Source organism: Oryctolagus cuniculus, chromosome 15, assembly GCF_964237555.1.
Source record: "Oryctolagus cuniculus chromosome 15, mOryCun1.1, whole genome shotgun sequence".
NCBI lineage: Eukaryota > Metazoa > Chordata > Mammalia > Lagomorpha > Leporidae > Oryctolagus > Oryctolagus cuniculus.
The window spans coordinates 71,853,876-71,866,467 of NC_091446.1; positions in this window are offsets into that span (position 1 = coordinate 71,853,876).

Below are 12,592 nucleotides of genomic sequence, written 5' to 3' on the forward strand. Positions count from 1 at the left end.
AATCTCTCCAGTACTAGACAGGTTGGTCATGGAGCAACTGCTCACAAGATATTTAAATGGATAATGAGGGATAAGAGAAACTTCAGGTTCTTTTTCCTCAAAAGGCATTTTCAGTTTCATGGGTCAGTTACTGTTGAGTTACTTATCCAACCCCACTTTACTTCCATGCTATGAATACATGCATGTGACATTTTTGTGATTAATAACTCTAGAGTATAAACATGGAAATAAGCAAAAACAGAATGTTTGTTTAAAGAGAAAATAGAAAAGGAATCAAGGTTTTACAAATAGAAAGAGCATAGAACAATTGAGATACTATTAGAAACTGATTTTTTTTTTAATTTAACAGGTAGAGTTATAGACAGTGAGAGAGAGAGACAGAAAGAAAGGTCTTCCTTCCATTGGTTCACTCTCCAAATGGCAGTTATGGCCGGTGCTGCACTGATCCAAAGCCAGGAGCCAGGTGCTTCCTCCTGGTCTCCTATGCGGGTGCAAGCGTTCAAGCACTTGGACCATCCTCTGCTGCCTTCCTGGGCCACAGCAGAGAGTTGGACTGGAAGAGGAGCAACCGGGACTAGAACTTGGTGCCCATGTGGGATGCCGGTGTCACAGCAGGGAGGATTAACCAAGTGAGCCATGGCGTCAGCCCCAGAAACTGACGTATTTTTAAAGTTTCCCCTTATACTGAGACTTTAGGAAACTAAAATCAAGCCGTGTACATGGAAAACTTAAAAAAATACACAGCTTAGTTTGTATTTATTAATTCTTCTACTTGAAAGTGTGATTTCTGAAACATCAAGGACTTAGAGGAAAGAGCATGGGCTTTGGAGTCCATAGGGCCAGTTTAGGATCTGACATGCGTTACTTCTGAGCTATGGGATTGAGACAGGTTATTTAACTTTTCTATGAGCATGTCTCATTTTCCTCATCTATAAATTTTGGATCATAGGGTACAGAGGGTTTTCAGAAGTCATAATGAAATAACAGAACCTCATGATAGTGCCTGAATTCTGAGATTCATTGAGAAGCAGATGGTGTCAATATTTGGGCTCTTCTCAGACAAATGCTACTCTCTGACCATAGTTTCCTAATGATACTTACCCTTGTGCCTCATGCAGAAGTTGTGAAATTTCCAACACACAAATATAGGCAAATAATAAAATAACTGTAATAAGGACAAACGGCGGAAACAGAGTCAAAGTAAGTGGAGGAAAAATACGCAAAAGCAAGTGCACTGCCATGATTGACGATAAACCCTGAGTTTCTTGGTAGTGGTGATGGTCATGCAAATGAAGTGGTAGAATTCAGACACAGGTTGGATGTGCGCTGTGTGATTTATATTCTTGTAAACATCTGTAGATGCCGAATTTCACTCTCCTTCCTTCAGTTCCAACAACTAGATTATGTATGGTAACATCTGACTATCTGGAAGCCCAGTCAGTTTCCTCCAGTTGAATTTCCCATCTTGGCTATGTGTGGTTGCTTTCAAGTCCACCTTTATATGTTATAAATTCCACCTCTGACCTTTTCCAATTTGTCACTGTGGGAATATGGGGTGGTTGGTTATTCACTATTGTTCTCATCCTCATGAGACTATGTTTACAGAGAAATTTCTCACTTATGTCTTTCATAAAGTGTTGAGGGACGAGCTATACTTACAGTGTTGGAGTATTTATCTTTCCAGAAGTCTCCTTACCCAATTCCCTCTGTGCTAAAATCTGACTTTCTCTCTGACTCTTTCTTACTCATGCACACTATCTATATATGTATGTAATATCAGCTATATATATATATGTATACATATGCAGGCATATATGAATGTGCATGTGTGTATGTGTGTTTTCCTAGATAAAAATATCTGGAGATCTTTTAATAAGCTTTCCCCAATAATCAATTTTCTGTTTCCAAGAGCCCAAAGTCAGTTGGTTTTCCATCCTGGTTACAACTTCCTTAAACTTATAGTTTATTTAAGTATTCTTCTTGTGATATCCTTCTATTTCCTTCCTTATATGCATTTTCATAATTTTTTTATTTTGTTGTTGTTGAAGACTTATTTATTTATTTGAAATGCAGAGTGGCACAGAGAAAGTGAGAGTGAGAGTGACAGAGACACAGAGAGCAAGATCTTACATCTCCTGGTTCACTCCCCAAATAGCTGCAACAACCAGGTCTGTGTCAGGCTGAAGCCAGGCTCCAGAAACTGCATCCTGGTCTCCCAAATGGGTGGCAGGAACCCAAAATATTTGTGCTATCTCCCACTTATTTCCCAGGCATGTTATCAGGACGATGGATCTGAAATGGAGAAGCTGGGACTCAGACCTGCATTCCCATATGGGATGCCAGTGTCACACGCAGTGACTTAACCTACTGCACCACAACACTGCTCCCCCACCCACCTTTATCATTCTTTGGCCATTATCTTTTGCTCTTGATTTCTCAGAAAGTCAGATAAGCAATTCAGTTTTGGATTGGTGATGTTTATTTTAATGTAAGAGACTCATTTTTTGTCAGATCCTTTGGGGTCTAGTGCAGGAGCTCAGTCCCAAGCAATGGCTCCTATAAATTTTATTTAACACAACCAAGTATGATTCTAAGGCACATAATCAAAACTCTAAGACTTTCTCACTTCTCCTAAAGATGGCTTAGGGGAAATGAGTGCAGCTTACATTGGCCCCTGAGTCTCTTTTACCAATCCTGTTAGAGTACACAGTGCACTGACAGTCGTACTCTGTTCACACAGCCGTCTTGCCTGTCGTCTCTGAGATCTTCAGGAGTAGAGCCCGAGCCTTGTTCATCAATTTTATCAGTTTCTTAGCCTCAATGTAGTAACTTGTGTCAGTGAATAAATACTTATCAAGGGAATAAATGAGCAGGTGAATGACTGTCTCCAATAATATTCTCATCCTAGAGCTAGAAAGAGTTCTGTTTCCCACTATTGAGGTTTTTCTAACAGTGTTGTAATGTGATCAGTGTCTTTGTCCCATCCCTGTACTTACCCTTGAAATAGAGCTCAGGGGCTATTTTCTGTAGCTGACTATCATCATAATTTCTCCCTTTACACATAAGCTAGAGAAACAGAACAAACGGCACTGAAGTAGCTGCTTTAGGGACAATATATCAGGCTGACTTTATTCAAAAGCATATTACCAGGTCTTCCTTCTCTGCATGTGAACCACAGTGCAACTCTAATGCTTATCCCATTTTACTCTCTTACTTTGCCCTTCTACAGCCAAGAAAAATTCCAAATGATTTCTTTTATTTTGAGAGTACTTTCTCACTTTTCTCCTCTGCATTAAGTTTTACTACCTTCAGATAAGGCATCATGCCAGACTGAGTGTCTCTGGATTACAAGACTCAACTCTGGTCTCTGCTCCACTCCCTATTGCCAGCAATGACAGAAAAATACACACACATGCATGCACACTCCACAGAGGTGTGACTGCCTTCACGGAAAATCATAGCAGCAGGTCTCCTCTGTCAAGTGGTACTAAGAACCTTTTTAGCCAAGAAAAGTATCATAAAAATGCAAACTACCATCTACAATAAAAAGAAACAATACTTCACATTGGGCATGACAGCTGCAGGGGCGGGTTGGCTATTGCATTCATAGAGCCTCAGAGCTTATGCAAGGAACATTTTCTTTTGCATAGAATTTAAAAACTTTAACATTATAGTTGCCAGTATTTTGTACTGTCCCTTGTAGAAAATGTCTTCAATGTTGAAGATATAATCAGTTTCCTTTTTTATCATGCTGAGAAGGTGAAACTCTGCAAGTGAAGTAAATTGCCTAAAAATACACAAATAAGTGATCAATATAAGATTTGGATCCAGAACTTCATACTCCAAAAGCCACATTCTTATTCTGTTTTAATATTTATTTACTTATTTGAAAGTCAGAGTCATAAAGAGGAGGAAAGAGAGGGAGTGAGAGATAGAAGAAAGAGAATCTTCTTTCTACTGGTTTACTCCCCAGATTGGCCCAATATCCAGGGCTGGACCAGGCCAAAGCCAGGAGCCAGGAGCTTCATCCAGTTCCACCACATGGGTGGTAGGGTGTCAAGGATTTGGGCCATCTTCCACTGCTTTTCCAGGCCATTAGCTGGGAGCTGGATTGGTCATAGAACAGCTGCAACATGATCTGGTGCCCATGTAGGGTGCCAGCATCACAAGCAGTGGCTCTCACAATGCTATAACGCCAGCCCCTCAAAGCCATAGTCTTACAAGCAATTTCTCTTGCACTTTAAGTTTGAAAAACACTCTAACACAATTTATTTAGTACCTACAACGTTCTATTTAGTTAATATTTTCTACACTTTATGTCTCCATCCTATCTCAAGTTGAAGTAATATTATTTCATAAGTTGCTTGTCTCCAAATTATGCATCAAATTACTAGAGGAAAACATTGAGAAAACTCTACAAGACATTGGCATAGGCAGACTTCTTGGAAAAGATCCCAGAGGCAAAGGCAACAGAAGCAAAAGTAGACAAATGGGAGTTCATCAAGCTAAGAAGCTTCTGCACTGCAAAGGAAAGACTCAGCAAAGTGAAGGAGCAACTAATAGAATGGGAGAAAATATTTGCAAACTATACAAATGATAAAGGATTAATAGCCAGTATCTATAAAAAGTTCAAGAAACTCAACAACAGCAAAACAAACAATCCAGTCAGGAAATGGGCAAAGGACATGAACAGGTATTTTTCAAAGGATAGAATTCTAATGGCCAACATATGAAAAAATGCTCAGCATCTCCAGCCATTGGGGAAATGCAAATCAAAAACCACAATGAGGTTTCACCTCACACCAGTTACAATGGCTTTCAGACAGAAATAAAAAAGCAATAAGAGCTTGAAAAGATGTCGGGGGAAAGGTACACTGGTGGTGGGAATGTAAAATAGTACAGCCATTGTGGAAGACAGTATGGAGATTCCTCAGAAATCTGAAAATAGTTCTACCAGATGACCCAGTCACCCCATTCCTGGGAACTTACCCAAACAAAATGAAGTCAGCATATGAAAGAGTAATCTATTCACTCATGCTTAATGAACCTCAATTCACAATAACTAAGATATAGAATCAGTCAAGATGTTGAACAACCGATGACTGGATAAAGAAAATTAGATATATATACATTATTGAATACTACTCACCTGTAAAAAATAAGGAAATCCTGTCTTTTGCAACAAAATGGATGCAACTGGAAGCCATTATGCTTAGTGAAATAAGCAAGTCCCCAAAAGACAAATGTATGTTTTCCCTGATTTCTGGTAACTAAAAGAGTACCAAAAATGTAATGTATATGAGCAAAATTGACATTTTGAGGTTTGATTATTTGTAGCCTTTATCTCTACTGTTGAGGAATCATGATTTTTTTTCTTCTTTCTCTTTGTTGAAATCTTTACTTGGTGAGCTTATGATAATAAACTGAAAATATGTCATTGAAAAATTAAAAGAAATAAGAAAGGAGGATGGAGGGTAGAGTGGGGATTATCATTATACTCCTAAATCTGTATATATAAAATACATGAAATTTGTTTATATAAATAAAAAATTTAAAACATTTGGCTGCTACTAATGACCTTTCTTTTCATCATAAGTGACCTGGAAATAGTGGCATGGAAGAGTAAAAGTAAGCCTGAAATTATATTGCCTTAAAGTTAGAATTATCATTGACACTAATATTCCTGACTATTCATTGTAACTTCTCATTCCTAATCATTTCCCTGCTCTGATCAAAGATATCGACAGACAGATTACAAGTTGACTACTAACCAAAATAGTCAGAGAAAAATCCTCTTAAAAAAAGTATTTATTATGGGCTGACTTATTCATATGTTGAAGTTCCAATGCCCAGTATCTCAGAAGGTAGCCATATTTGGATATAGGCTTTTTAAAGTGTAATTAAGTTGGACTGAGGTCATTAGAACAGTCTCTAATCTAATATGACTGGTGTCCAAGTAAGTAAAGGAAAACTATGGAACTTTCCATGTAAGAAAAGGAGAACTATAAAGCTGGAGCTGTGACGTAGTGGGTAAAGCCACCACCTGTAGTGCTGGCATCTGATATGGGTACCAGTTCAATTCCCAGCTGCTCCACTTTTGATCCAGCCCTCTGCTATGGCCTGAGAAAGCAGTAGAAGATAGCCCAAGTCCTTGGGCCACTGCACCCATCGGGGAGACTTGGAGGAAGCTCCTGGCTCCTTGTTCTAGATCAGCATACCTCCAGCTCTTGTGTCCATCTTGGTGGTAAACCAGTGGATAGAAGATTCTCTCTCTCTCTCTCTCTCTCTCTCTGTGCCTCTGCCTCTCTGTAACTCTGCCTTTCAAATAAATAAATCTTTTTTTAAAAAAAGAAAGGAAAACTAGAGAGTGACAAATACAGAGAGGAGATATCGGGGACCCAGGGAGAAGGTATCACTTACATGCCATGGAGAGGGACAGATCCTTCCCTCATGACTCTCAGGAGAAACTCTGGCCTCCAATAGTGTGAGAAAATACAGGTCTGTGGTTTAAACCACTCAGTCATAAATATTTTGTTTCAGTAGCCTGAGCAAATGAATTCAGTGTCTGTACATAATCTGAATTAAGGTTGGCCTTGCCAGTCTTGGGAAAATAGAAAGTTAAAGAATATTCTCATCTCCAAACTCATCATGTTAGAAGCATTAAACACACACTGCTTTTTGTATGCCAGTTACACCTCAGTAAAGTGGTGTTAAGTAAACACATATACAGATACATGCAGATATTATCCAACTTCTCAGTCCAGGAAATTAGTAATATAGTCAGAATTATGAAAATGTCAAGGATTAAATTTGAGATTGCATAATATAAGGCTTTGATTAGATGATAGAGGTCACTTCTGTTTTAGGTTTAAGAAGGGCAACAACTTAAATGGTTTTATGGTAAGAATGGTGTGAAGTGATAACAAAAGGCTAATTTCTTATTACCCTCCAGTTTCTTTGTAGTTTCATTTTTTTAATTAGGGAGAGAATGCATCCATCTGCTGGTTTAGTCACCAAATACTTGCAATGACTGAGACTTAGGTAGGGCTCAAGTCAGGAGGTGAGAACCCAACCCAGGTCTCTTACACAGGTGACAGGGACCCAAATACTGAGCTATCACTTACTGCCTCCGAGGGTCTGCATTAGCAAGAAGCTGGAATTGAGAGTGGAGTTGGGACCTGAACACAAGTTTTTAAATGTGGGACTTGGGAGTCATAACCAGTGTCATAATTGCTATGTCAATGCCAGTCCCTGTATTTCTGGTTTTTGTTTTTTTATCATTTCATTATCTAATCCTTTCACATGTTAATTTTTAATCAGGACGCCAATAGTTCTCCTTTACTGTTGTCACTAAGTGAACTGGAAACAACTAGCAACTATATATTTGGAGAATTTGGCACCAGTGGTGTATATATAAAGCTAATGACTATGAATTGGCACACATAACTCTGTATAATGCCCTGTGATTTTCCTAAAGTTTTCTGGAAATGAAGTAGTAAGAAAGTCTGTATGAGAGGTGCAGGCTTTTAGAGCTGCAGTAGCTTTGAACCAGAGGTGTGCATGCTAATCACCTATGAAATTGTTTGAAGTCAAATATTCCCAAATGTTCCTGTTCCAGGGGCTAGAGTGGGCCTTTAGCAGTTAAGAGTTAAAAAAAAAAAAAAATTGCCGCAGCTGATTCTGATACAGGACAGCGTCCTCAGTTGCAGCTCTTCCTTTTTTTTTTTTTTTTTTTTTTTTTTTTTTTTTTTTTTTGACAGGCAGAGTGGACAGTGAGAGAGAGAGAGACAGAGACAGAGACAGAGAGAAAGGTCTTCCTTTGCCGTTGGTTCACCCTCCAATGGCCGGCACAGCCGGCGCACCGCACTGATCCGATGGCAGGAGCCAGGTGCTTCTCCTGGTCTCCCATGGGGTGCAGGGCCCAAGAACCTGGGCCATTCTCCACTGCACTCCCAGACCATAGCAGAGAGCTGGCCTGGAAGAGGGGCAACCGGGACAGAATCCGGCGCCCCGACCGGGACTAGAACCCGGTGTGCCGGCGCCGCAAGGCGGAGGATTAGCCTAGTGAGCCGCGGTGCGGGCCTGCAGCTCTTCCTAATGGTCCAGGTATGCACTGGCTGGAGCAGGCCTGGAGCATGTCTCAGATCCAGCCTAGCTTCTTTCAGCTGCATCAGCTTGAATTGATGTTCATTCAGTGTATTTCTCTCCCTGTCGCTACAACTTTTCCCGAGATTTTTTAAATTTGACTTTGGAGAAAGAATAGATGAAGAAATCACAAACCCTTATTAGACGAATGCTTAGTAATCAGGAAAAAAAAAATTGCCTCATCACTATCTTCATTCCCCCCCACCCCTGGCGGGCGTGATTGCTACTTCATCACTAGCCTGGCTGGCCAGCTCCCTAATTAAATGGTTAGCTCCATTCGCTGCAGCCCTTCCGATAACAGGCAGAGCAGTAAACAATAGAAGGTGACTTTTGAAAAGTAATTGTAGCTAATTAATCACAATCACACACAGAGTTTTAAGTGCACTTCACAGGGAATACATTGAGTTAGAATATTGTTGCTGGAATTGCTAACAGTACAGATCAGAGCACTAGACTTTGTCTTTCCCATAATAAGGCCCTTCTCTATCCTGAGGACCTGACTTGCTTGCTTGCCCTCTCCATTCCTGTATGTTCAATTCCAGTTATAACAAGCATACATAGCCTCACAAATCCATTTGTAGGTTGTGCCGAAGCTTCTATATTAGTTCTTATATTTGTAAATTGCAATTGCATTGTTGTGCCTGGAAGTTGTGGAGAAAGGCGAAGCTCATGCATTCATTTTATTTTCATTGCTTAGCAATGAAATTAGTTACTTTAGATAAGGTAGTCCAGCCTGGTGGAAAGAGAATTTCATTGGAAATCTGAAGATTTGGCTTAGAGTGGTAGCCCTGAGTTAGGAAGATTTGGTTACTACCTGTTTCCCAAATGCATTACAGTTTGATTGATGGTTGCTGTTTCCACAGTATATTTTTTTCTTATTTATTTACACTTAAAAATTTATGTATTTGGAAGGCAAAGTGACAGAGAAAGGAAAAGATGGACATAGAAAGGTATCTTCCATTCACCGATTCACTTCTGCCACGGCCAGGGCTGGAGCAGGCCAAAGTCAGCAGCCAGGAAGTCCCCTGGTCCCAGATATTTGAGACATTTTCTGCTGCTCTCCCAGGTGCATTAATGGAGAGCTGGATCAGAAGCGGAGCAGCCTGGATTTCAGCCAGCATTCCTAAAAGGGATGGCAGCATCTGAGGTGTTGCTTAAATTGCTGTAGCACCACAAGGGCCCAAGTTTAGCTACGTGATATTTAGAAAATACCACCTCTCCAACCCAAGCACAAAGAGTTTGTTGTTTTTCTCAATCCCTGTACTCAAAGCTTGCTAAGTTCAATATCATCAATGAATTTTCTGTGGGTTTCATACTTTGCTCATAAAGACTGACCCTCCCTTCTAGCTTGTAAATTTATTCACCCATGTTTTCTGGTATTTTATCAGTTTGTGCTTTGTGTGTAAGCATTTGATTATTTGAAATATTTTTGTAAGGATCAAAGCAGAAATGTAGTATTTTGGGTGGTGGAGGCTATTGGTCAGTTGATTCTGATACACAGTGTTTAGAACAATTTTAGCAGAATCTAACATTATATGATATCACTTAGATAAATACTTTGGTGATCTATCAGTCAATGATGAATGTGGGTTAAATTACTTCAGAATCTTTAACTATGCTATTATAATTAAAACTATTCCCTTGACACTTTAATAGCTGTGAATGTATATGTTTGGTTGACAACTTCGTTGATCTTATATTTTCAAGTTGAATTTTTCCCTGATGATATAAAACACTACCTTTCTAATCACTTAGTCTGCCTAATTTAAAATCATTTCTGTTGATTTTTTCTTTTTAAAATTTGCATTTGTCTGACGTATCTTTACCTTTCTTTCTTAAATTTTATGGAATTTTTAAGGGCTTTGTAAAAAGAATACGTTCGCTAACTCTCAGAGTGTTATTTTCTGTTTGACAGGTATTAGGGCACTTTGCATACATTAGGTGACCTAGTTTGTGCATTCATTTATTATAATCAGTACAACAACTCCATAAAGCTATTCTTTCCCCTACTTCTCTGAGGAGAAAGATGGATATTAGGTAGATGAAACAAATGGTCCAGAATCACACACCTATATATATTTTTTAAGATTTTATTTATATATTTGAGAGGTAGAATTACCGACAGTGAGAGGGAGAGACAGAGGAAGGTCTTCCCTCTGTTGGTTCACTCCCCAGATGGCCACACTGGCTGGAGCTGTGCCAATCTGAAGCCAGGAGCCAGGAGCTTCTTCTAGGTCTCTCACGTGGGTGCAGGGGCCCAAGGACTTGGGCCATTCTCCACTGCTTTCCCAGGCCACAGCAGAGAGCTTGATTGGAAGAGGGGCAGCTGGGACCAGAACTGGTGCCCATATGGGGTTAACCCACTGCGCCAAGGAGCTGGTCCCCTAAAAATTGTTTTTATTTTATAAATTTGCTAAAATAATTGTGTATATATTTTCATTTATTTTTATATTTCTTTTTTCGTTTGTTTTTTGCTTGTTTGGTTGTTTTTTGACAGACAGAGTTAGACAGTGAGAGAGAGAGACAGAGCGAAAGGTCTTCCTTCCATTGGTTCATCCCCAGAATGGCTGCCACGGCCAGAGCTACGCCGATCCGAAGCCAGGAGCCAGGTGCTTCCTCCTGGTCTCCCATGCAGGTGCAGGGCCCAAACACTTGGGCCATCCTCCACTGCCTTTCCCGGCCACAGCAGAGAGCTGGACTAGAAGATGAACGACTGGGACAGAATCAAGGACCTCAACCGGGACTACACAACCCAGTGTGCTGGCGCCTCAGGTGGAGGATTAGCCTAGTGAGCCGTGGCACTGGCCTTTTTATATTTCTCATGTAGCTTTTTATACTGTATTTTCTTTATGGAATATATTTTGTTTTTATCTTCTTAATTTTAGAAAATATATATTAGAAAATATATATATTTAGAAAATATATATTCTTTTAAAATTTTTGAGCAGTATCATGTTACATCAAATTTACCATCTTAACCAATTTTAAAGGTACAGTATGACAGTGTTAGATGCCTACAACTTTTTCATCTTATAAACTGAAACTATGAATTATACACTCCCTTCCCCCTTCACAAAGAAGCTGTATATTGTATTTTAGGAGATCTTTCATTCACTTGTTGACAATTTAATGTCTGCCACAACCAGGGCTGGGCCAGGGTGAAGCCAGGAGCCAGGAATTCCACCAGGGCCTCCCACATGGGTTGCAATAACCCAGGTATTTGAGCTATTGTCTGTTTCCTTCCCAGGTTCATTAGGAGGACGCTAGATTGGAAGCAGAGGAGCCAGGAGTGAAACCAGCATTCTGACATGGGATGTGGGCATCCCAAGCTGTGACTTAACCTGCTGCATCACAATACTTGCCATAAGAAAATACATATTCTTAAGAGTTTCAGGAAAATCCTATGATTGATTCTTCAATTATTTGTATCAAGAACGTCTCTGAAGTCTACCTGTTGAAATTTGAGATGCCAGGGCAGGTGTCTGGTGTAGTGATCAGGATGCTGCTTGGTGACCCTGTATTAGACGCCTGGGCTCAAGACCTGAATCCACTCCAGCTAATTCAGACCTTAGGAGGTATCAAGTGGTATCGCAAGTACATGGGTCCCTGTCACCTGTGTGGTAGACCTGGATTAAGTTCCCACCTACTGGCTTCAGCCTGGCCCAATCCTGGCTGTCACAGGTATTTGGGCAGTGAACTAGAAGATGGGAATGCTGCCTCCCCCACCCCTTTCTCTTTCTTCAATAAATAAAGTAAATAAATCATTTTTGAAAATAAATTGTAATGCAGGATAGATTTTCTTCTTTCCCTTAGCTCCAAGTGTTCCTAAATATACTTTAGTTTTTATCCCCAATCATTACATAATTGGTTTTGTCCTATGTATCTTTAATGTTTAGCTTACATTTTTTCAGCTGCTTAACCACACATGTAAGATTGTCTTCGAGCTATCTCTTCATTTAAGTGTGTTGAGTTCATTTCAAAATCATTTCTGTGGCTTTCCTGTGATTTATCTCATTGCTTCAGTCTACCTTTGCTGATTAGAATGTGTATTCATGAATTTTTTTCTTTAGGCTGCAGGCATTCTGAATGTGCTTTTAGAGTCCTTGAATACGTAAGACTTTCTTTTTATTGTCCTAATGTTTCCCAGTAAGATGTTAGTATATGTTACTTTTTCTAGCAAATTAAGAGTTAGAAGAATTTCTTAATTATTAATTTAAGAGATTATATCACCTATTTTGTTTTTAATTTTTGAAGTTTATTTCTACATTAAGAATTAAATGTTTATTCTACAATTTTAGTCTGCTTGTTGCAGCTATTGCCTACTTTGTCTCCAGTTCTCACTTTTTACAGATGTGCAAGAGCATGAGGACAGATATGGTTCGAGTGTGATCAGCTAGTATAACCCAACCCTTTCCGATTCCATATATTAGCGAAACTCATTGAACAT